The following is a 26905-nucleotide window of genomic DNA, read 5'->3' as shown; positions in this document are numbered from 1 at the left end:
GAATCACATTTGTGAGAACAGTTTCCACCCTTTTTCAAAATAAGTATAACTGTCATGCAAATTATTTACTGCGTTATGTCGCTGCGTTTCCTTTTGTGTTGCATTCTGCGGTGACAGTCACTCAGTATTGAGAAAACTGAGACCGGCGCACCCGACAGCATGCGAGGTATTTATTCTTCGCTGGATACGCACTGCATTGCTCCTGTTCTTCTGCACATGCTAAAGGACTACAAAAATCTAAGTTTTGTTTTTGTTTTCAGGCAAGCATGAACGAAAGAAGATGCTGCAAGGTTTTAACGCGACGCCTGAACAGCACGCAAACAATCGGATATCTCCGTTTTAGCTCCAACCGTTTATTGAAAGCCGCGTTCTAATCACCAATACGTATCCGGTCCGTACCTGAACAGGTGATTTTGCGTCCCCTCCTGATCAACACATTCATCCTTATCAGAGCTGTTGATATCAGTTACTTGAAATTAGTTACATATTTCAGGACGTTTTCTTAATTTTGTCACCGGTAATCAGTCAAAAAGGCAAGAGGGCCGCAGCGTCCGTGACGAAATCATTGCGCGAAAATGTTCGGCCCCACGACGGTGCACATGGCTATCTACGTGCTGCGCTCCCCGTCATTTTTGTTGTAGTCGGTGCCATATTTATTAATGCGTCTTACGTTAACTCGTGCCAGAGCTGATGCACTGCAAAATAAAATGTTTTCTTGATTTTCAACCTTTCTTGGTGGCAGTTGTGTTTTAAATATACTCGAAAAAAAAAAAACGTTTCGAATATAGTATATTTTAGACAAAAACAATACGTTCATACTGGATATTCTGCACTGAACTGGAGGGACGGTTTTGCTCTCCTGGTTTCGTAATAATAGTTATGCGGTTTCAACTGCGCTCGGAAGCTCTTCTGCGCAGTATTTTGAAAGCATCTGCTATCACGAAGAAAAATGTCCCAGAGTCGCTCCGGCCAAATACTGGCCTGATAATTTGTCCTGCCGTGCTATGAATCCTCACCAGAAGCTGCGTTTGATCTTCCCAAGAAATATACTAGAGACTATTTTTCCAGATTTGCAGAGGCCTTACCTGCAGCCAATTTTCACACAGCCAGCAACGAAGCGTACCGCATCTTAGAGCACGTAGAAACTGACATCAATCATAGCATAACTACATACGGGTGAGCAAGGTGTTCATTCGGCATGTACCAACGCCCTATTTTATCGCGCTTACACTGAGCCAGCATGCAGATTAGCGGCTGATGTCTGCACGAGAAAACGTTATACAGTCTGCAGCGACTACTTTTAAAGCCCACAACTGTATTTCAACCTGTATAAAAATTTCGAGCAAGTCGTTTCTCTCCCAAAAACGACCCCGCCGCGGTGGTGCAGTGGTTAGGAGCTCGAGTTCTCCACCCAAGGATGGGAGATCAAATTCCTGCCTTGGCTTCCGCTTTTCAATGCAAGCGAAAAGCAATGCGTCCGTCGAAATTTCCATAGCCGTCCACTACGGCGTCTCCTTATAGATTGGGCCCCATTAGAACGTTGAACTCCTAAAACCAGACCTTCCAGAAAAGCAACTCATGTTTCGGAATAACGTGTCGTTGTCCTGACGCATTATCGGCTGACGCACCTGCCTAGCTAATGAGTAAGAAGCAGCAATACTTTACGGAAGCGTGACCATACAGAGCAACATTTTGCTGGAAAATGCAAAGCTATTCTCGCCGTTAAAAGGTGAAGTCGTCGATTTCAAAGTCCTCGTCATTAAATATAAATATTTTTTTCGTACCTTTCGTCGTTGCGAACTTTCGTCAGCTTTGAGACTGTAAACCCAATAATCCAAACCTTAAATACACTTCCACTAAACAGCCACTGGCGTTCGCTAGACTGCATTGTGTACTTTGTGTACTTTGTGTACCATCGCGTTGGAAGTAGTAGCGAGGCCGGTTCTGCAGCAGCCAAGAGAAGCGGTGTTTCTACATCTCTTGACCAATGGAATGCGAGCTACGTACTAATGAGGGCAAAAGTCCACAGGAAGCGTAATCAGGAATCGAAGCTTGTAGCTCTGCCATCTGGTCTCCGCAGACCAGACTTAACGGTCTCAGAGTCGGACTCTATTGCTTCGACATCAGCCATCAAAATCAAGATGTGGCTAAAGAATGTGGCGCTTGTACGCCAGATTTGCTTTTCTTGTGTCCTGGAAGTAGTATCAAACATCGTGGAAATATAAAAGCCGTTCGTAATTAACTGTTCATTCAGGTCGTGGTTATGGCGCTATCCTCGTCATATATCGAACCTGTGGACATTTTGGTGCGCTTGAACCCTGTGGGTTGTGCTACCTACTACTTTTATTTCACAGTGTCTCTTATTTCTATTACCGTGTGTATTTGATGCAATTCCTTGGTGATAACGTAAATATTGATTACATCGATACTTTGTACTTTTACCAGAACAAATAAGCAAACAAGCCGTCGAACAATCCCATCGATTTTAAGAGCTTGCTCACTTCATAATCACAGTAAAATGTAGGTGAAAATACCTTCGCTATACCCGCTCCCCGAAAGTCGTTAAAGCGATGCGTAGCAATGTATATCAAAATATTAAGCATGAGTTACGCTATTCCCAGCATTGGTAAATGGTATTTACCTGAACAATTTAGCATTTCTAGTTAGCGATTATATAAAAACTAACATTGACTACATATGACATATAAACCAAATGAGACAGGTCAATAATAGTTTTAGGGAGGAAGTAAAATTGCATTGCATAATTATTCAAAAAGTCCCGGCAGGAGAGAGTGTTTGCAAAAAGTTATACCTGAATGCATTTTATTGTTTATACACTTTTCAGTGAGGTGTGCCCAGCAAACTATATATGTAATAGACGCAACTCTAAATGCGTAAATATGCTAATATTCATCTGTTTTTAAAGCCTCTCAAACGTAAATGTTTCTCCAGGTGCCGCAGGATTCCTTGTAGTTTCCTGTGCAGCATTGGTAAACCAACTGCATATCCTGAAAGCAGAGAAGAGGCTTTCTGTGATGATTTTAAGCCATTAATTTCTTAGACGTCACCGAACACACGACACAAGCAAAAACACCGCCAGAGCTGGCCCGAAAGAAAAAAATGTATTCTAGAAAGCCCGGAAAACAGAGGCGACAAAAGAAATCAGGCGGTTGAAGAACCCCGCTTTTGTCACTGCAGCCGCATCTAGAGCTGGCTGCTCCGCTGCATAAGATAAAAAAAATTACCGTCATCATTCTACTATTGGCCATATTATTGGTATTGGTAATAATATATATAAAGGACAATTCGCTACAAATGGGGAAGCCAAATACAGAAAGCCAAATACACTGTAAATAAAGGCGCTGTTATGAGCTGTACTGCAGTTGTTACTCCGTAATCTTTAGTAAGGCGATAGTAAACGTAGGGCGTTGCAGGTCACAGTGCGAGCCGGACGCCATGCAGGCGGGGAGGCACTTCTAAAAAGCATGCTTCCAGTAGGATACAGCTATAATTGAACATTGTACACAATCTTCGTCCGGTGCAGGTTAGCATTCAGAGAATATTGCTGTACACTTAACATTTGAATTCAGCATCTTTTGTGGTATCTACTTTCGCGATTATGGGCACCGATAACTAGTTTAGTTCTTATTTGCACGTTACCGCGTATTCAGGTTAAGAAGTACACTACCAAGCAGTCTTAAAACGCAAGAATGCAAAAACGCATTGGCCTTTTGTGAATGAATATATGCTGTGTTTGTGAGCACAAGACAAAACGCCAATTCGAATCACATTTGTGAGAACAGTTGCCACCCTTTTTTAGAACAAGTATAACTTACATACAAATTATTTGCTGCGTTATTTCGCTGTGTCTCCTTTTCAATTGCACTCTTTGATGAGTGCCAAACTCGGTATTAAGGAAACTGAGACTATATCCTGTTGAGGTATTTATCAATTCTTTGCTGGATACGCACTGCATTGCTCCTGTTCTTCTGCGAATGCTGCAAAACGAAAATCTAAGTTCTATTTTTTTTTTTGCAGGCAAGCATGACCGAACGAAGATGCTGCAAGGTGTTAACGCGACGCCTGAACAGCATGCAAACCAGCAGATATCCTTGTTTTCGCTCAAACCTTTTGTCAACGCCGTTTTGCGATCACCGATAGTTATCTTGATTTTGCGCCCTCTCCTGATCATTACCGTCAGCTTGACCCGGCACAGGTGCAGGGCATATATCTCTTCCACATCCATCCAACTGACCGGTTCCTGCGTCAACTGCGTCTATAAAATTGCGGTAAACTTCTATAACCTCATTCACCCACCTACTTTTTGCCGCAAATGATAAGCTTACCGCCATTTAAATACAGTCTCTCACCGTTAGCGGCCATCAGTTTTCTTGCCTTCCCATTACGTATTGCACAGCCCATGTCGATTTCTTTGTTTTGAACGTCATTAAATGGAGATTTTCTCCTGACCGCTTCCAGTCCCAACGTTACACCTATGATTTCCCCTTCCAGAGCTCTCTGCGTTTTATCAATTTAGGTTGGATCCTTTTTGTTAGCCCAAATGTCACTGACCCATATGGAAGTACCGGTAAGATACAGCTCTTGTGTACTTTTCTCTTGAGCGGTAATTATAGCCTGCCATTCATGACCTGTGGCTACTTGCCAAACGCACTCTGCCCTGATCTCATTCTTCTAACTCGTTCCCTTTCGTGCTGTGGTCTTCGGGCATTGCAGACGTATTCCTTTGCTGCTTCCAGTCACTCTATATCTACTTAAACTGCCGGTAATTCCAGAGGCTACTGAGCATTGCTCTAAGGCATAACAATGTAACCACGACCTTATAACAACACGAATTTAACACCTCATTCTCCAGTCCCATTTTCACAGATACGTGCAAGACGTGGGCAGTCTGGTCATAGTTGATGGATGTTTTAAAGGCGTCGTTTTAAACTTGTTAGGAAAACGTACGTTATAGTCACAATCACTGCCGCCCGTCGGCTGGAATGTAACGATGGCCGGATTGGACCGGCTTGCAATGCGCTACAACTGAAGAACTCCCTTTTGGGTGTGCAGCCAGATTCCCGCAAGCAGCCTGAAGCCCCGGGACACCTTCTTCCAGATGCCACAGCCCACTCCCAGTTCCCTATTAACCTTTCCGGTGTGGTTAGTAATCCCCGAGGAATCACATACTGGCTGTTCCTATGCTAAGTGTAAAGGAGCTCGGAGTTTTCGGTTTATATTTCTTTGATACTTTTAGGGCCTGGTTTCAATCTTTAATTCAGAATGCAGTTGTCGACTCTTTCTAACGAAATTGTTTTTCCAAGATATAATTGCTTATGTTTTTGCTCCCCTATAAAAAGTATTCTGGTGCGTTCAAATGACACTTCGACTTGAGTGTGGCCCTTTTTTCCACTACGAAACTTCGATTCATCAAAGCATTAAGCTTTATATTTATTTGTCACTGCAGATGGAAATGTAACCACCAGAATGTAACGAAATTAAGTGATGACCCTGTTAGGCAAAAAAAATTAACAGGGGTGTAATTCAACCCTAGGCAATTAAGAAGCGCAAAAGCAGTGCTTAACCCCGTTTGCCATGATTTAGATTGATGTTTAAAAGTGGAAAGACGGCCACATAGCTTGGCAAAATGATAGAATGTTTGGTTTGTTTGACGTTTTGGGAAAGGAAAGCCACACTATCTGTCTCTCCTATTGCAGGACAGTTACACCTGCAAGCAAAGGCAAGCAATGCAGGTGCATATTTTGTTGGTTCGAGTCACTATCGCAAACAAGCTTCCAAGTCGACTAGTAGATGCATACTAACTGAGAAGTGAAATGGTATGACACCACCCTAAGAAGCTGTACAACGAATGCTAACTTCACAATTTTGACACGACATCGCGCCGTATTATTGTTCACTTGCTGACCACGTATTCTCCACATGGAACGCTAGAGCAAAAAGAGGTTTTCACCCTCAAATGCTCTCAACTTGCACTGACAGATGCTCAGGTCTCTCGCCTGGTGGCTGCGTGGTCAGGGCACTCGACAACTGTGACTGACGACCCGAGTTTCATCTTGGCGTTACGGCAAAATTTCGATGGACTCGAAACGCTATGCGCCCCCGTACAGTGCTACGCCAGTGACCGCTAAAGAATCGCTGATGGACGAAATCCTCCGCTGCTGTACACTAAAGCGTACGTCAAAGCTAGAGTCGCATCAAGACGGTAAACCACATAAAATGATCTAAAAAATCCCAGGTTCCCGGGTTGTCTAATGGTCTCAATTAACCAGGAGGCCCCTATTATAAGCGCGGGACGTTTCGGGACGTTAAATCATTGTACCTTATGATAACATAGCATACGTTTTTCCTGACTGAAGTGTCATGACATTGGCTGCTTGATCGAAAGGATATTGTGATACGTGGTCCGAATTTTGCGGCAGCAGGAAAAATGCCGCGGAAAGCTTGAGTTGGATCGTTTCTTAGTAATCCTTGTGTTTAGTTTCAAGTCAGTTTTCTCACTGCTCCGAATTAACCTACCTAACCGAGTAACTGCTACCTAAGCGGGCGTATATAAAAGGAGCAGACAGAGCTCACTAGCATAAGACGAGGAGGTGGAGACACCTGGTCCACAAAGGCGTGCACGATAATGCGGACAAGGCGTCAAAATACGCAGCTCCGTTAATAAAGATGCACATGTCTCAGCATAGCCCTGCTTTCCTCATGCAACTGAATTTATATCTTGGTCAATAACCGGCTATCTCAAGAGTGCGTTTCAGGATTAAATACCTCTTACGGGTTTATCTGAACGAATAAATTTGCATCCAGTGCACTTTATTGTCTTTTTGTATTTGAACTCAAAGTTACTACTCTTAGCCTAACCAGAAGTTCAAGATAGACAACATGTCGTAGTCCAATAGAACGAATGAGAGCCGTTGCAAGGCTATGACCTCGTCGGCAGTATTTCAAGCAATGTCTTCAGCCGAGGAGCGGACCCTGTGCAGTCGACGTCCGGCATCGTTTCGCAAACATTGGTCGACAGGGTCATGACATCACGGCTACATTACAAACGCGGGAATTTCAAACACTTCCCGGCGCTCACGTTAAACGTGTTGTGACAGGCGGAACGGAATTAAGACAGTAATGTCCTGTACCGTACATTCCTGGATATTCACTCAGGCACGGTCCTTCAATATTGTTATCTACCAATCTATGCTGCACTCTCCTTAAGGCGCGTATAAAACCTTGTGCTCGCCGCAATGAGCCACTCACGTCGTAAGACATTACATTGCTCCTTTTTTGTGCCATTCTTTCATGATTCTTTTTGTGAATCCCTGCGTCTCTCATTGCGCACAACGTGGCATTCCCGAGTCATCTAACTCGTGGTCAGGTCTTTCCTTCAAACCGTTTAGGTATCCACAAGGCGCATTGATAGGGCGTCCAAAACTATATTTGCCTGTTCCGGTCTGGTGACGTCACTCCAATTAGGCCGCTACTACGCCTGGGGAAGGCACTTCACTCCGGGCAACGATCGAGCTTTCTGAGCAGCAACACATTTTTCTCCGGATGAGACTTCTACGCTACCGATATAAACAGCTAGCCGTGACGTATTATATATTCCCAGCAGGATATCTAGTGGCGGAATCTGTCCAGAAATTTATTGTTGTTCCCATGAATACCGGCAGGCTGGACAGGGTCAGCGCAGTTAATCTTCCTGCCTTATTGAATACATGAGCGTTGGGTAAAAATTATACATTGAACAAAAGGCGGATCACCATTATTGAACCTAAGTCTAGAGCTGTAGATTATTTAGCGCTAGCGACAAATTCAAAGACCCCCTTGGCAGTAATTCTTTGATCTGCATGAGGGTAGTCCAGATTAAAATTACTATGCTGTTGCCATCATTATAAAAGGCCTGATTAAATCATTTCTACAGTAGAAGCCTGTCTCCCATCAATTAACTGGGTCCGTTGCAGCTGCGTTTCGCTCGTCCTCGCAAACTTGCAAATCTCACCCGTCTACTCAAGATTTTGCGCCTTCAGCAAGGTCTGCCTTCTAGTCGGCCAGAACCGGTGCAATACCTTGGCATATACGCTCTTCATATGCACATTGTTTTCTTTCATTTGACTAGAATGCAATTGACTCGTGTTCCTTCCCAATACTGTCGCTTCCTGCCTCTAACGTTAAGCTGTCATCTTCCTTTCTGCATTTGCCTATATGTGATATCCCCAATTTAATTTGATTTTTTTCGTTTGCTCCCATATTTCTGTCCCATACCTGATCGTTCCTGCCCTAAGTGATCTCGTATTCCCTGACCACGTCAACTGCCCCTGTGCCTATATGCTATTCTGCCTAAACCTTCAAGGCTGATGGTCGTTAATTTAGTTTCCTGCATACGGAATTTAAGCTACTTTGTAGATTTTCCCGTTCAGGTCACTAATCGTCCTTACAATTAATAACCTCAATTATTTAACACGGCAGTGCAATTAAGGAATCACAGATTTAAAAAAGGCATTCTTTAATGAATTTAACCATCACTACTCGCAATTCAGGTCTCCAAACCCATTTAGGAACAAAGCTCAAAGCGATACTGGGGAGATCGTGAGTGCCTAACACCTTTATTTTTTGGATTTTATTACTTTCATTATGGATGACTAATGTTGCTGTGCGGCCATGAAAGAAAATTTTGCAGTTCTTACAGATACCGAATTGATGTGTACCGATTCCGCAATGCCTGCATGTCTGGCGTGTTTTCAACCAAGTCAAGGAGTTTCTCGTAATCTGTGAAGGTTACGTCAGGTGGTTATATTCTTCGCATGACCTAATGTGGAGTAGGCGTTACAAAAGCCTTCCTTGTCCTCTGCTGGTTTTTAGCTGGTAGTTTTTCTTATGATATTAGTGATTATCTTAGTAAATACCTTCTAGGCAAGCCGACCGCTCTGTCATCATTCAAAAGGTCAAGATTTGTTGGGCGTGCATTCTAAATGGGTGCCACCAGTAAAAATTTTGAAAGAAATAATCATGAAAATAATGAACACAATCGTCCAACCTTCTGAACTTTCTTTTATATGTCATCTCGGTTAAATAAAATGTCAGTGTTCAGAGTGAAACGTTTTTGATTAAAGCAAACACGTTGTTTGCACAAACGTAAACGCCTCCCGAGCGAGTAACGGGCATATATTGACCGGTACAGTGGTTTCAATGTGTAGAAAAATACGCATTTCTCCTTTTCAAGGATTAATATAGGATTACCGTTCTTCGAAGATTCCGGCGCGCTATCGCTGTCACGGGGCGGTCACTCCACTAGTTGGCCAGTTTGTTGAACAGGATACCCATCCCCCCCCCCCCCCCCCTCCGTTCAACGTCTGAAGTGATCTGCTGTTACCGGACCCTCCATTAACTTTATCCTCTTGGGTAGCTTTCTTCATTCTGCATTGCCAGTGAAATTCTGCTGTAGCACGATGAAAGTATGCAAAACCGCTCACCTTTACCTTGCAATACAGATCGCTGTTATGCTCGACATAATTTCAGCCTGGAATTGGAGTCACAGAAGAGAATACGTGTTATTTGGTTGCATTCGAGTAGTAGAATGTTCTTTGCTTCAGACTTAGCTCCGATTTGATTACGGTTGAACCACTAAATGAGCGAGCGAAGCTATACTCCCTGCACAGAACAAGCCCGAGTATTGTGAGACGCGATAAACATTGCATTTTTACTTGAAGTCATTATTCACACGCACTCATATTAGTAAATGCAGCAGCATATTTCATTCTAAATTATGTCAAGTCTTCCGTATTGGATATAAGCAAAGGCTATTTGTTCAGGAGAGAATGTGCTAGGACTCCTGCCAGCATGCATGTGCCATAACCGCCAGTTTAAAATAGTCAACGGGTGAAGAATGTTTGAAGGCGTGGCCAGCCTGCGTCAGCTCCGGAAAGTGCTATAGAAATCGCTACACACCTTGCTCGTCGTTGATTTCCTTGTAATTGACATCCCTGATCGACCCTGCGAAGAAACCAAAAAAAAAAATTCGCAGACGCGCACACCACAAGAGTGCCCAAAGTTACACAGCAGAAACGCGCTTCGTGCCGCAATATTCAAACTACATCAAATGTGACTAGCGGCTATGATGGCGGTCCGCACTGTGCACTAATACATTACAATGCTCTCTCGGCGCTCGTCTTCATAAGGCAATCTTTCCATTAGGCATTCCAAGTAGCGAAGGGAAATACGACGTTCTGCACAGATGAAGAGTTTGGATGCGATGGATGCATAAATCAATATTTGCGGATTGTAAACGCGTTACAATGCATCAACGGTTATGCGCATTCTTTTTAAGGCGTAATAATCCAGATTAACAGCATCATTGCTGTAGTAGCGGACATCCAAAAAAACATGAAAAGGTTTATTTCTGTCTCCATGGAAGGAGGACTTTACGTACGCAGACATCGCACAGCACACGGGTGGTTTTGCGTTACGCCTCATCAAAGAGCGGCCGCCGCGGACGGGATTCCATACCACATCCTTCGGAAGAGTAGTTGAACGCCATAGCCACTGCATTATACTACTGCATTTTGCAGGTTGCATTTCATTCAGAAAGATACCGAAATATGTCCTAACGATTCGGCGCATCACTTTCAGCCTATGAAAGGCTGCACTACAGTACTGAAAAATATATCTGGAAGAAAACTTAAACTTCACTTTTAAATATATCTCGTGGTAGCGTTAATGGCTCCTTTTGAAAATTTTCGTTCGCAGATGTGCATTTCAGTGCTAACCCAAACACTAACCACTTTAGCTGCGCCTGGTTTGTCTCGTACACATATTTTCGATTATTGTTTAGGTCACAGCACCGACGGCAGATTTTAACCCCACAGCGTAAGAGGCCCCGTCGTCGAGAAAATCGGGCAATTTTGGCGTTTGAGCGAAAAATCACAATCAAGGCGTTGACAGCTAACTGATGGTCGGGCACCGATTGGTCGCCAGGTCGTGTGACGACACGACATGTCATGACGTTGCCGAGATGGCAGGAGCTGCCAACTCCACCTGCTCCTTATAATGGAGGGGATGAGTAGGGAATTCAACCATGCACCAGGACCCTTGGATCCCGAGTCAGACACGCTGCTGCCATGCAGGCATTTTGGTGCGGCTTGGTGCGTCGTTAGCTACGTCCGGAGGGGTCTTTCAGCAAATGTGCCAACCACGAGTATGAGCGAGATAACAACAAGCAAAAATTAAGATATTAATGATGAAGAGGTTATTTGTCCATATTAGAGATGTCATCACTGATATGAACAATGTTGTATATGAAGCCGATGAGTTTTATACTGACATATACAGCAACCGCAGGAAGCACGATAATAATGAAATGCGCAGGGGTGAAAGCCAATGAGATATTCCGCAGTAATGAAGAGCGACATGAAGAAACCATCCGGAGCTATGAAGAGGGAAAAAGCAGCAGGTCACGTAATACTCCAGCGAAAATTAACTCGCACTGTCGACATACTGCACATCTGCTGACAAATGGCACGACTAATTTCTTCGATCCTACTCGCGGCTCTCGGAACTCCTTAAAGCTTGCCAAATATACCACAGTTGATGGCACTGAGGCTCCTTGCAGCGACGACTTACGCGCGTTATTGGCAGAGTGCTCATGCACAATCACGGGAGGCTCTCTTACGTGCTCCGGTGCGCCTACTGCGCGCGCAGGCGAGAAGTCAGGATCGATCGGACTCGACGTCGTTCCCGCTTCTTTCTCTCCATTTTCGCAAAAGCGGGGCATCGCTCCTGAAAATGCGGAAGTGGCGCTAATGTAGAATCATGACACCTAAACGTATTTCATGCGTGCTTGTCACATGCTTCACAAGTGAGTTTCCTGCCCATAATAGTTACCAAAATCTGTCCCCCTTCATCTCGAATTTTTATATTGGGCTGGGGATTCTTCAACATGGAGACAGCGGAATCTCTAATGCACAGATGACAATTAGAGCAGGCGCTGAATTTGCTCAAATGCTTGCACGGTTGCGAGAGTTCGAATCGAATGAGCCCTCTTTTCTCCAACACTCTGAAACCTTCTTAGACCTTACCCCTGCATTTGTGAGCCATAAGCGAAACTGGTTCTAAATGCATGTGAAAAAATTATTGTTACAGTCCTAAACTTCCCTCCATCTGCAACCGTATTGAGGATGATGGCTGAGCATTTCGTACATATCTTCCATCTACACACCGTGCTTCGCGCTGTTTTTTTTTTTTCACTACGTCGTTGTGCGTCCTGCTGTAAAACTGCAGTTACGACGATAGATTGGCCATCTCCGCGACAATCTCTATTTTTATTGTTATTCTGCTGCTACCAAGAGAGGTTATCATTTCTCTAACTACGGAACCAGTGCCATCGTAGATACAAGAGCCGTGCAAGACGCTGCAGCGAGGTTATTATAGGCAAAAACTAAATTATTATCGCAGCCTTTTCGCCATATTCTAAGCGAGACATGTTAACAGGCTCTCCTTCCACTAGCGGACCCACATCCTCGCACATGGATTAACCCTTTAAGCCGCGGTGGCATCGACTGACATGTCAACTGAATGTTTCTCCTAACACCTAAGTAAAAACAAAAAAGAAAACTTATTTATCTTTTGTAGCATAGTTTCTTCCTGACCCTTGCTGCTATCGACATCACTGTTCTCTCGTTAACACTGCGCTACATGACAGAGAACAGACAGCAGGTAAGTCATGGTAGAAGTCGCCAGGATAAACCAAGTGCGCAGAAAGCTTAAGCCAATTCTTTTAAATGTTTTACGAAATGCCTTTCTAAGCGGATATCCGCCACGTACGTAGGAATAAATGCGGACAAGTTTCACCGTTCTACGTTTTAGACATGTGCGATTGTGATACACCCCGGGCTCAACGGTTGTCAATAGGACCAATGACTGACGCAAGGAAAGCTGTCTAGAAGAGCAGCCGCTCGAGTTTGCAGAACAGCCTGAGTCGCGATTTTGGTTTGCTGCTTACATCAGAACGGCAGTTAGAGGAACGTATATATTAGCGTCTTGACGGAAAGGAAAATCTAAGGTTTCGCCATCGTCCAACGCGAACGTTGAGCCGGGTAATACTATTAAGAATCCTGGCGGACTGGAACCACCGTGAATAAACAGGGAAAATACATTTAGTCCCGAGTATGAGCTCTGTCCGTGCAGTGCATGGGCGTCTCCAGTCAAGCAGTTGGGGCATGCTCACTGAGGCTTGCGAAGCGCACCATCCGAAGAATACAACGTGTTTGGCCAATTTGTCTCCAGAATCAGAATGTAATGCGCTCGCCAACACGCTGTGATTTCCTACGCGTGGATATGGATGCGAAGCATTTTTTGTCGCCTGTGTACAAAGGAGCCATTGGTCAAAACAGCCAACAACAGATTGTTTACGCGTATGTAAACTTCTCAATTTTGAACACGTTTTTGTGAAAGCAAATCAGCTTAATTGCGTCGTCAATGGAGAGCATTTCGATGCGCTCAGACCTACGCTGAGCGTCACTAATGCGCTTCATGAATCTCGCTAGAATAGGGCGCGATTCCGATGCTGCGGAAGGCTTTGTCGCTGTAATCTTCGAGGAAGGCCGCGCAAATTTTGGATTAGCTTGACCCAACATATTATGGGCTGAAAGATTCACTTGTATACGAATTGCGCTAAGAAAGATTTTTTTTCATTCACTTCCTCGGTGTGAACTGCGGTAAGCAAAGCCAATTCAGATTGTCGTTTACAGCCACTCGAGCCCCACTTCTCAATCGAAAATTGCTGGCACAGTGTACAATAAATGTTGGGGCACGAGAATGACACTTTGTTCGTAAAAAAACAAAGTACCAAACAAAAAAAATATTTAGCGAAAATAAAAAATATAGTACAAAAAGGGCTTAAAAACAAGCAGCTCTGCAAGCATTACAATTCTAGGTGTCAAGGGTAAGCTGTCCCCTCTCGCCTCCTTGCTGTATCTTCGATAACGCAGGATGAAATATTGTTCGAGTCATAAAGTAAATCCCCCCCGCCCCCCCCCGTGTAGTGTACCACGTTAAAGGGGGCCATAGAAAGCAGCAGCAGAAGCAAATCGCTATAATGTCCTTCCGTAGATAGGCGCATGCCAGAGCCATTTTCATAAACGTGCCGTTAAGCAGTTGAAGCAGCAAGTGTCGCCGTCTTGTACTCATTCGCATTATTCACGGGCACTGGCGCTCTGGCTTTCATGACTTCACCAAAAAATACCAGCCAACTATTAGTTGTTCCAACTTGGTTGTTGCTCTATACGTATATGAGCCTACTAAAAGAGATGATTGCGCGGTTTTTCTGCTTCATGAAATCGCCGAGCTGATCATGCTTAGAGCAGCGGTTAGAGGCTATTTGCCTATTTAAGTACCAAAAGAGTTGTGTCACTGCCATACAGCCTCACAAAGTCGACGTGTCTGCGTAGCCTCTGAGAGTGAAAAACCAATCTGCTTGTCCCAGTTCTTCCGTTATGAGATGCGCGATCGAAGCAATGGGGTCGCGAAAATTACTTTACAATGGAGGCGTGCGCTAATTTTCGCTAGGCTTCCGTCCTCATCGCTGTCGGTGGGACGATAAATTCCATTGGCTTTCAGCATCAGTGATGTCATACGCCTCGCCTTAAGCGGAAATGTTACCTATGGTTTTAAGGAAAGCAAAATAGTTGACTGCCCTTTGAAGAAAGGCGCCAAAGGGCTGCAAAGTAGGGATGGAACTTGGCTACCTCTTTCGCGGAGGAGGCACGCTGCCTCTACACACTGTAGGCCCACGCGTGCAGATTACAATGTATTTCCTAAAACGTTCGATGGCCACAGAGACGGTGTTTGAGGCGTTCCTCGTTTCTGCTACCCCACCAGCTACGCGACGGCAAACAGAAGTGACGAGATGTCACCAGTTAATGTTGTAGAGAGGTGGCAAAGAAGACATTGAATGATTTGCTAAGGCGGACACTGCGGAGTTTCACACAGAGGGATCCGCGCTCGCTATCGCATTCACCTCTTGTTGGAGTTAGCAGTACATTCTCGAAGTTTTTATGGCAGTATTTAAGAGCAATGGCTACGACTTGTGGCCACGGTAACAGTGAGCAACAAATTTTCAAAATTCTCTGTTCCTTTCCCGATTCTTGCACTGAATAGCGGTGACTGTCGAGGCACTGCTCACTACGGTGCTCCAGGGCTATAGAGGATCTCACTACCCGGACACATCTACCAGCCTCATTCAAGGTTTGGAACCATCAAGAACATACAGCCCGAATGCGAAGTTATGCACTCCTGATAGTTTCGTGCTTCACTGCGAGTCATTGTTACGTAGCGTTTTGTTCGTCTGTTTGAGACAATATCTCCCACAGGCACCTGTCCTCCTGTTTGCCGAACTGGCCCTTTCCGGTGTCCAGTTCGCTGTAGGCATCGCTTTGATCGTTTATTTTTACCACTTTTCCTGCCCGCCATCAAGGATTAAAATAGGCAGGAGTGGTCTCAACATACGTATTAAACTAGACATCGGCGATGATATAGTGCCGTGGACTTACGTCTAAATAGGACCTACAATCATAGCATCCAGGGGACGTTATATGAGAGAAACTGGTCAATGTATCCCCCCCTTCCACACACACACACACATAGATATATATATATATATATATATATATATATATATATATATATATATATATAAGCATTCCCGTCGCTGTCAGTTAGCTTGCACTTGTGGTATTTAGCCAGCGATTACCCTGCTTCAAGCATGCCGCATACGCTCACTCGGCCTCGTCACCACGTCAGGGCTGCGGCAGTGCTTGCTGCGTATCTTCGGCCTCCGCTTCGTACCATGTCGCCGTCTGCCTTTGTGTCCTCCCCGCAATTCAGGTTGCAGCTTCTTCAGTTTTTTCCCTACCATAACTATTCCCGTCTTTTCAACCCGCCTTCTATCCTGCCTGGTGGCGACTATTATGCCATCAAAGACAATCTAATGTCATATGATTTGGTTTCGCCGCACCAATGACCTGTACGGTGCGTTTGTGCTTATTAGCAATTTTGTGTGCAGCTGATACCAGCATTAACCACACGGCAGCACAGCCATTTTCGTGGTGTCATGCATGGCTTTCAGGTGCCGCTGGTCAGTCCGCGGATGTAATGAATTAGATTGGATACCGGCATTTTGAACGGTTGATTATCTGAGGTTAGCCAGCAGCGAAATGAAAGCAAACAAACGGGCCTGTGACGACAAGGGCCCATCGAGGGTCTGTGGCTGTCTGACAACCGGGACGTACGGTGGACGACGATGCGTGTGTGCAATTTTTAGAACCGCAAAAAGTCTAGGAATAATGATTTCGATTCTGAGAGCGCAATGCGCACGAACGAGCACCTTAACGTGCAGAGCTACTGCACAGGTTCGCCACGGGCTCGTGTGTCCGCTTCCATATTGCTTCTACCAGTGGAAACCGCACTTGACCGGGCTGAGGGAATGGATGCCGAAGACTCGAATTGCAATATATGTTGATGGCCCCTACGAGCTCGAGAGTAATCATCCGTGGCCTACGAAAAGTAATTGCAATAATTTCTGATCGCAAACCAGAAATCTAAATTGGGGTTATTCTAGAAATACATGTCTCGTTGCATCTGAACCACTTGAGGCGCGCAAACGACATGTGCGATAAGGCACCACCGGTAGTATACTTTGCCATGATAAGTCGCCGCCGAATCGTTGTGGAGAACGTTGAGCGACCGCCTAGACCACCACGCGCAGCACAATTTTATGAAAGGTCATGACCTGAAAACTATTAAAGATATAAATCGCGGTCACCGTAAACCTAATCAGCGAGTTTGGCTTGGACATCTGGAGGAGCTACCGCACACCTAATTTATCATGTGCGTTCTATTCGATTGTTGCTTAGAGAGCATGGCTACATCAATCCATTGTTTCCTGCTTACTTATCGATTGATCGATCCACTCATACATAAAACCTTAATCGTCCCCATTACGGCCCAAAGCTTTGTTGAGACGGCTAAGCGAAACCATAGATGTCTATCGATAGCAGCACCCGTTCCTCAGAAAGGTTGAAAGGGGCAAACTTACGGTAGCCTAGTTGAGTCAAAGCTGCTAGCCACTGGCTGCTCGAAGGGTCGTTGCTCGCTACCGCAGATCTGCGCAAATCTGCTCTAGCTCGAGCTGCATCAGCTCAAAATGCAGTGCGCGCACTTCTTCTTCGCTTAGGAGAACTCAGAAGTGTAAAGCCGCTGTTATTGCAGATTCTTAGATTCCATACTGGAGAATTGAGACTAATAATTTGAGCAAATCAGGTTCACTGAGGTTGAGGGTGGTAGTGGGGTATGCTGATCTTTAAGATTAAAAAAAAAGAATAGGAAACGAAAACGTGATTAGCAATAACAATAATATTATCGAACATAATGGCCAAAGAATTATAGCAACCAGTAGATTTGTATGGCAGGCAGAGCAAATATTCTCTTCGGCATGTCCCAGAAGAGAAGTGGTAATAGACAGAATAACCGCTGAATACAAGCGCAAGATAAGTTTCTTCAATAGCATTTCTAAGAACCGCCTTCTGAGCGGTGTATACCCACGACAAAAGATCAAATATTGTGAAACAAGGCCAGGTCGAGACGGCAAATTCGTGACGGTAGGGCAAGGTATGCCGTCTCAGCGTTTAGTCTGATGGAGAACCCAGGCGCGTGCTGGAGCCGCGCCGCGGGATGATGACGATGGTATGTACAAAAGAAAGAAGATCCGTGGAGGGCTCACACAATCGGCCTGGGGGGTCGGAAGCGGCCAGCCTGGCCGCTCCTAACCAACTGATGCACCGCGGCGCACAGACGGCTTCAAGCGAGAGACGTGAACAATTTCAGTTCCACGGTGCAGTCGATCGGCCAGGGGATCAACTGGTGTGACTTGGTAGTTCACTGGGAAGTTTGGTTGATGACCTTGTAGGGACCAAAATAGCGGCGCTGAAATTTTTCACTAAGGCGCAGTGGTGCGCAGGGTGCGCAGTGGTGTATAAAGCATTACTTCGTCACCAGGACGAAAACAGACCACACGATGCGTAGAATCGTAGCGACTATTGCGGTCTTCTTGGAAGGCTTCTTTGTATAGGCAGACAAGATGAGGGAATCTGGCCACGCGGGATAAGAACTGGTACTGTGCTCTAGAATCTTGGGCAGCGTGTCGTAAGCGCCGGGGAACAATGGAGGAGCGAGGTCGCCGCCGCGATGAAAGGCGCGCCTGACACCCAGGGGGCGCTGCCAGTAAGAGGTGTGCGGAAAAAAACTAGGAAGCTAACTAGTAAGTATGCTAGTCACAAGGACGGAGAAATGAAGAGCACTAAGCAACAAGTGAAAAACACAAAAAGTAAAAATTTGATAAATTCGATGTAAAAGAAACTGTGGAATTATACCGAAAATGGAAAATGCAGATCAGGAAGGAAGCTTTCTTTGATAACTCAAGAGGCAGTGCCCTACTTTTTGAAGCTAGATCAGGGTGCTTTAGAACACGCAGCTACAAAAAGAAATTAACAATGAAGATGATGCATGTGCTGTATGGGGTAACTCCAGTGAAACAATCGACCATATTATACTCACATGGAATGGTATCCATAGGAAGTTGATGCAAGCGCAGTCACTGTTCCTGAAGCTCTAGGGTTTAGAGATGCCAGTGGCCGGGTGAATAAACCGCCGGTGGAAACTAGCAAAAAAAGACTGGAAGATTGGTGGCTTAAAAGCAGAGAAGTGACATAATGTTAGTAATGTAGAAACAAAAATTTTATAAATAGAATGATGGTTTAGTTAACCAGTCTAAGTCAATAATTAAGATATAGGGAGAAACGTGAGCATGATAGCTACTGCTACCACTCCGTTCCAAAGGGGACGCTCCTATATTCCATCCATTCATCCATCCATGCCAAGAGGTGCGGGGAGCACTTAGCCGAGCTCCTTTCGCTTGCATGCAAAGACGAGCGCAGACCGCCTTCACGAGTTGATTTGAGGAATTTGTATTTCGTTGTTCTGCACGCTCTTTGCCGTTTGTTGTTTCTTGGCGGGTTGTTGAAATTTCATCTCTGCTCTCCACTTGGAACATCTGGACAATGCGTGCACGACGACCGAAAGACGACGCGACACAAGCGTCCCATGTTTTGTGCCGGGCTGCAACAGCGGTTACCGTTGGTGCAAGGAAGTTCGGTCCCTCGTCTGTGCATCCATCGACGCCAATCGCTGTCAGATTTGGTTAAGGAACATCAAGAGAGCAGCTGCTCTTGATACAGAGTGCTGAAAGAAGCAAGCATTGTGTGCGAGCGCTATTTTGAACACGTTTTCATTCAGCGCATGTATAAAACAACTATCAACAGTGAACTAGTGGAGATCCCTGGAGGCCGGCCACTGCTTAATGATGACGCTGTTCCGACCATCTTTCCGGACACATCCAACTATATTTCAAACTCGCTGACAAAGAATAGGAAAGTCAGGAACATCTTTGCACAGACAATTTATGCAGCGAAGCGGAGATGATGTTTACAAGGTAGCTCATGAAGATCAGCCGATATCTGACGGCGACAGTCCTGAGAAGCCCAACAGTGGGGATTTTGTCAAGAAAAACAAATGTACATCATAGGAAAACCTAAAAACACCAGACATTTGGTCAAGGATTGTCTCACCCCGCTGTGAAAAAGCTTTCCACTACGCTGAGTGCATGTGAACTGGATGCTGCCGGAGACAGCAGCAAATTGACCCTGCGAAGGCTGTCAAAATTGATATATGTCGGCTACAAAATCGGGTAAGGAGACGCGTGTGGCGGAAATTCGGATAAGAGGAAAAACGTTGCACCAGCAAGACATTTCAAATCCAGTAGAGGCGAGGCACTAATGCAACATGTTAGTGGACTAACGTTGTGCTCTGGTGCAGACATTAACCAGTTGCTGGTGAGTGCTCGTCGTTCAGCGGAAATTTCTTTTCTTCGAAGTGTACGCTTGTGGTCAAGGACGGTACTGCCTACCAAGGCTCAGAGTTGCATTTTGTGCCATGTTTGGAACCTGAATACATGACTGTCTGCAGCATGACGTTTTTCTTTGCACAACGCAACAGCACTCCAAAACCGTGAAATTGCCCAAGTGCTTTGCTATTCAGACAGGATTCTAAGATTCGCGAGTTTCGAAACACCGCAGGCTTCCAATGAATTTCTCGCTGCGTACATATTTATCTACGTGTGTGCAATAGACTTGCATAGGTTCGAAAACACGAGATGCACTCAACACATGCGAAGTACGACTTATGATGTGGCTGAGGCACGCATCGCATCAACATCGTCGCTGGCATTACAGCGCCATACTGCAGCGCAGACCATGAAACAATGCATTATGGTTGAGATGTTAAAACTCTTAAGCACGTGGGCGATCACCAAGCATTAAATACCGAAATAAGCGCACCACGCAGTGCAGATACGACGAGCTGACACTCACTGCAGCGCAGCCAGCGGACGGCTCGCTGCGCATACCTGTTACACGAAGCGCCCCCTGGCCGATGGCGCAGCAGTCATCGCAAAAAGAACGCATGCTCCGCCATCGCACGAGCCACTGCCCAAGATTCTAGAGCACTGTAGAACTGGCTGGTACTGATGAGGAGTAGTCGGGCGTAGAGAAGAAGGAAGTGCCGAGAATTGTAGTGGGAGGCCGGCTGACAACGAGGATAAATGGAGAGTACCTGGTTGCCCGCTGTACTGCAGTATTATAGGCGAATGTGATGAATGGTAGAATATTGTCCCAATTTCGATGATCCGGTGTGATGTACAACGATATCATATCCGATAGGGTGCGATGAAATCGCTCAGTCAGACCATTAGTCTGGAGATGGCAGCTTGAGGTTGTCATATGGAAGGTAGATGACGCATGAAGAACTTTGGCAACGATTGTCCATAAGAAGGCTATCCCGCGGTCACTTAAGAGCACCCGGGGAGCGCCATGACGCAATGCAATTGATCGCAAAGAAAAATTAGCTAGCTCTTCATTGGAACCAGTCGGTACCGGGGCTGTCTCAGCATAGCGTGTAAGGTGGTCGACAGCTGTTAAATCCAGTGGTTACCCTCATCGGAGAGAGGTAGGGGACCATATACGTCGATGCCGACTACATCGAATGGCGTGGCGGGACAGGGAAGGGGCTTTAGAAGGCCCGCGAGGAAAGAAGTCAGCCGCTTTCGACGTTGGCACAGATGGCAGGAAGCAATGTATATAGCTACGGTAGTAGATAGGACTGGCAAAAAGAATCCTCTTTTCACGCGGTGATATGTTTTACCAAAACCAAGATGACCTGCAGTAATATCATCGTGGAAAGTCGCTAGTATACGTGGGCGAGCCAGCGAGTTCCGTCAAGGTAATACACGTAGCGACGTAGTATGCCATCTTCGAAATTGAAATTGCGAAACCGTCGGCGAAGCCTAGCATTAGATGGGTTCCTAGCGCCGATAAGGCGGTCGATGATGGGCTGACAGTAGGCATCAGGTAATTGCAGTGATCGGAGAGCGTGTTTGTTCTCAAAGTCGTCCAAAGAAACTGTTGTGATATGCGTCGGGAGAAGCGATGGTCGGCTGTGGTCAGAGGTGGAAATGCATTGCGAGTAGCAGGCTGATTCCGAAAATCGGCAGCGAGAAAGAGCGCTGGCGTCTTGTTGTTGGCGACACTATTTATGAACGACGTCGAAATAGTATTCTTGCAGGCGTACAATCCAACGGCTAAGTCCGCCTGTCAAAGTTTTCAGTGAAGACAACCAGCAAAAAGCATGGTGATCGGTCACAACTGTGAAGTGCCGACCATATAGGTAAGGGCGAAAATTTTGAACAGCCCAGACGACGGCACGACATTCTTGCTCGGTAATGGTGTAGTTTTACTCAGCTGGAGTCATGGTCCAACTGGCGAAGGCAATCACTTTGTCATGCGAAGTTGCATCGCGCTGCAGAAGGACCGCGCCAGGACCGTGACCACTGGAATCAGTGTGCAGGATGGTATGAGCGCTATCTCTAAAGTGGCCAAGAACGGTATCTGATATGAGGGCGTGCTTTAGGTCGTTAGGCGCCGCGGGACGATGAGTCGTGGCTCAAAAGAAGACGCCGACCGTCAGCACCAATAGCTTGGCAAGACAAGCGCATTCCAGCAGCCTATTTCATAAATGCGCATAGTCCTCATCGCCCATCCGAAAGATGCGACGTTTGCTGCTGGGAAATAAGGTGATGCTTTGAGCATCGTTGTATTCTCGGTGGTGACGCGCTCACACGCCACTTGACAGCCGAGAGGCAAAAAGCCCGATGTTTTATTTCCAGCTTCCTTATATAACGTCTGGCGCAGGTAAGCTTTCTACGTGCTCCGCATAATAACGGTTGCGTGGATCCGTGTGCGAGCCAATCCAGATGACACCACGTCATCCCCTTTTAAGCGATAGCATATACAGCTTCTCGGGCGCGAAATCGTCGGCAGGTTAGTGGTAGCAGCGGTGGTGGCGGTAGTAGTAGTAATAGTAGTAGTAGTAGTAGTAGTAGTAGTAGTAGCAGCAGCAGCACAGCAGCAGTAGTAGCAGCAGTGGTAGAAGTAGTAGTAGTAGTAGTGGTAGCGGTAGTATTAGTAGTAGTAGTTGTAGTAGTAGTAGTAGTGGTAGTGGTAGTAGTAGTAGTAGTAGTAGTGGTAGTAGTGGTAATGGTAGTGGTAGTGGTAGTAGTAGTAGTAGTAGTAGTAGTAGTGGCAGTGGTAGTGGTAGTAGTAGTAGTGGTAGTGGTAGTAGTAATAGTGGTAGTGGTAGTAGTAGTAGTAGTAGCAGTAGTAGTGGTAGTGGTAGTCGTAGTGGTAGTGGTAATGGTAGTAGTAGTAGTAGTAGTAGTAGTAGTAGTAGTGGTAGTGGTATTGGTAGTAGTAGTAGCAGCACTAGCAGCAGCAGCAATAGCAGCAGTAGCAGTAGTAGTTGTAGTAGTAGTAGTAGTAGCAGCAGCAGCTGCAGCCGCAGCAACAGTAGTAGTAGTAGTAGTAGTAGTAGTAGTAGTAGCAGCAGTAGTAGCAGTAGTAGTAGTAGTAGCAGCAGTAGCAGCAGCAGCAGCACCAGTAGCAGTAACAGAAGTAGTAGTAGCAGTAGTAGTAGTAGTAGCAGCAGTAGCAGCAGCAGCAGCACCAGTAGCAGAAGCAGTAGTAGTAGTAGTAGTAGTAGTAGTAGTAGTAGTAGTAACAGCAGCAGCAGCAGCAGCTGTAGTAGTAGTAGTAGTAGCAGCAGCAGCAGCAGCAGTAGTAGTAGTAGTAGTAGTGGCAGTGGTAGTAGCAGCAGCAGCAGTAGCAGCAGTAGCAGTAGTAGTAGTAGTAATAGTAGTAACAGCAGCAGCAGTAGCCGTAGTAGTAGTAGTAGTTGTAGTAGTAGTAGTAGTAGCAGCAGCAGCAGCAGCAGCAGTAGTAGTAGTAGTAGTAGTAGCAGCAGCAGCAGCAACAGCAGCAGTAGTAGTATTAGTAGTAGTAGTAGCAGTAGTAGCAGCAGCAGCAGCAGCTGTAGTAGTAGTAGAAGTAGTAGTGGTAGTAGTAGTAGCAGCAGCAGCAGTAGCAGTAGTAGTAGTAGTAGTTGTTGTAGTAGTAGTAGTAGTAGTAGTAGTAGTAGTAGTAGCAGCAGCAGCAGCAGCAGTAGCAGTGGTAGTAGTAGTAGTAGTAGTATAGTAGTGGTAGTAATAAATGTGGTAATATTACTCAGCACCGCGTGTCGCAAATGATAAGGGCTGCGTAAAAACCCGTGTGATACTAATGTGATGGTTCCATCGATTGGGATTGCTCCAAGTGTGATAGGCGATTAAATGTTAATGAATTTATTTAACCTGAATAATTGATGAAAAGGAATGAAAAAATCGAGGAAAGGTGTCTAAAAGCTCAGATTGAAAGTCAAAGATTGATCATGGTAATTAAAAAATTTGCGCGTTCAATTGATGAAATACTGAATTGAAATATATAAAAACGATGCAAAATGCGTCCAAAGTTGTCAAATTGCTCAGAAGGGAAAGCGATTGTTTTCTGCTGCTAAGTATTGGCGCACAAAAATTAAATTAAAAAAAGAAAAGCGTCGTTCGCGTGGTTGAAACGCTATGGCGCAGCTTACACAGCGCAGCTTTAGTGTCCCACTATTTTAAACAACAAAAAATCACAAGTAGCACAACAAAAACACAGCAGATGAAAAAGAAACGCGAGCTTTTCAAAGCAATTGGGCTCGAACACCTGAAATATATGCATAACCGGGCAGCTAGTCTGAAATATTGAACATACACCAGCATTTTTAGAACAGGTTTGGTCGCGTGTTAAGCCATAACATTCGGGTTTCCTTACTTCGCAAGCATAACGGCCGGTAAAGGGCGTTCCGCTGTTTTTTGGTGCAGCCGGAACAGCAGTAGAAGTGGCGGGTGAAGGAGTGGGGATGGAATGTTCCATCCGGAAAGTTTCCCCGGACACTCTGCTTACTCCCGATTCTGCAGATTCTACTCCCGATTATATGTCCCAGTGCAGGGACATAGGCAGTGGTGAAGAAAAACCTCATAGACCTCATATGCAACCTTTGAATCTTCTGCGGTAACACTTTGATTGGCGATATTATATAAGAGTAGCGAGGGACCGCTGATCAGTTTCAAACTGTAAGTCAAACCTTGTCACCCAATGTTAATTAAAATTTATTACCGATGCGCCACTACTGGTGCGCAACTCCCAGACATCCTTAGAGTGAGTTGGGGTAGTTGTTCCTGTCTCAAAGGAGATGCCCTGGACTTGCATGGCAAGCTCAGCTGGAAGTCGAATACGCGTAGTTTCAGTAGGGGGTGGCTTTTTGATGCCCAGCTTTCGTCGGTTTGAGCAAGAGAAAGGGTCGGAGTCAGAGTTACCAAACAACACACACCTTATACACAGCAACAGACGATAACGAGGAATTTGCACTGACAGGTAAAACACACAACACGAGGATCACAGAAAGGCGATGCAAAGCATGCAACTAGAGAGGCTCTAATAACAAGCACAGAGGCTTCAAAATAAACGAGGGAGTCAGAACAAATAAACACCAAATTATTTACCGGGCACAGTCGCAGAACCACGCATGGAGGTTCACGGTGTGCACGCCGTGTAGACGTGTGCCACTTTCTCGCAGATCAGTTGGCCTGCCGAACAGCGGTTTTACCCCGGGAGCCAAGTACAGCACTTGCTAACTCGCAGCAACGCTGGCTCTAATATTGGTTAGCTGGCTGGATGCCTACCTTGAAAAAGCGACGCGACCTCAATAAATAGGGCCCGCTGCGTCTGTCTGTTACAACGCGTCAAAGCAGGCGCGCGTACACGTAAGTTTGACTTTGCAAGCATCGCCCCTTCATCCCGCGAAGACATGCGTTGACATATCCCTTATAAAAATGCACTTTGCATGTCTAGTGTCAGGTTAATGCACTCCTCATGACACATTAAAAAGTCACCCTCGAGCAGGTTATTCATGAGTTTTTGCATTAGGGCCACATCAGAGAGTCAGTTGAGATAGTACATCGATCTCTCTTATGTCCGTAGCCATCAGATACTGCGGTGACATATTTCAATAATTATGCATTAGCACAGAATAGTTCATCATATAACCTTTACCCATGCTTATTAGCCACTCTCACACACGCATGCACATTGTTAGGGACTGCACTTCCATTAAGTGCAGTGAAGAATGCACCCATTGCAGACAAAGCTATAATGAGCGCACCCTTGTTTCCTATATCTGCCCTCAGATGCACGACTGCAAGGCCTGGATGGATTGGTACATTTTAGTTTTTAAAGTTCTAAGTAATGTAAAAGGCTGCAATATTTATTCTAGAAGAAATGCATGCATGCATGAAACCCCATGGTTTGTAGTCATGTTACAGCTGACTTGTGCATGCAGTTCAAATATATCATGGTGCAACATTCAGCAAAACAAGTGAATTTTTATCTTTCATCCACGATTTTCAGAAATGAGTAAGCAGCTTTATTTTTTTAAGCTTCTTGCAAAAGAAATGCATAGATCAATTGCAATTAAAATATGATTAAGCATCCAAGGCAGGGATAAACAACATTGAATACACCTACACATATGTCCCCAAAAAGTAGATGGGAAGAGATACCAGTGATTAATGAAACTATATATTTTCCTAGTAAATTAAATGCTCACTCAACTATTTTTGCCTTCTTAAGTAAGTGCTCATTTGTATTTACTGAGAGTATTACTGAAAAGCTAAATAGCAGAATTAGTGTAGACATATAGGAAACCTTCCGTGCATGTAGCCATAATTTTGAAGCAAGTGAAGAGTAAGCACAAAGATGAAACAAGTGATATTAAAAACGGTATGAAATTACACATTCTTTGCAGTTATGTGCAGAATGGGCTCAAAGGAAACTAATTTTTATTATCACAGGCCTAAAGGTCGCCTGGACCTGTACAACCGAAGTGATGCAGGTGAAACAACAATGAAAGTGCAACTTAATCGGGTAGGAACCGAAGCGGAATGCAGCATGGAATAAAAGAAAAGAATGAAAAAACAAGAAATAGAGAAAATATAAACGTCAGCCGGACCACAGTGGTCATCAAGGCGACTAAGAAGAGATTTTTTAGGTGTCAAGTATCTACTCTCAGGAAGCACTAAAACACTTTAACTTGCAATTAGGCATTATAGTGCACGTTGAAATAAAAATATACATATTGACACTTCATAATTTATGCCTTCAAATGAAGCACTGTGAGAGGCTCGAAAGATAAAACACAAGGTAGAGTTGCTGCACATTTCAAGGTAGAGCCGCTGTACCTCTCACATGAAGAATAATAGCACACTCTCAAATCTAATTGCGGTAGAGAATCCAGAACACGAAAACTATTTTATTCATGTTCC

At 45.1% G+C, this 26905-nt stretch overlaps 1 long non-coding RNA gene across 1 annotated transcript; it reads right to left on the bottom strand.

The window, feature by feature from the left end:
- Window positions 1-2817: 2817 nt before the first annotated feature.
- LOC146182889 (uncharacterized) lies at window positions 2818-25371 on the bottom strand. Its single transcript, XR_014708440.1, has 5 exons — window positions 25088-25371; window positions 11678-11784; window positions 9958-10002; window positions 9483-9529; window positions 2818-3008 (listed from the first exon to the last, which is right to left on the bottom strand). It is a non-coding gene; the product is annotated as an uncharacterized LOC146182889 (long non-coding RNA).
- Window positions 25372-26905: the final 1534 nt, after the last annotated feature.

The sequence above is a fragment of the Amblyomma maculatum genome, chromosome 7 (genome assembly GCF_055883805.1).
Source record: "Amblyomma maculatum isolate TAMU_Amacu chromosome 7, ASM5588380v1, whole genome shotgun sequence".
Taxonomy (NCBI): Eukaryota; Metazoa; Arthropoda; class Arachnida; order Ixodida; family Ixodidae; genus Amblyomma; species Amblyomma maculatum.
This window is presented reverse-complemented; position numbering and strand designations above follow the sequence as displayed.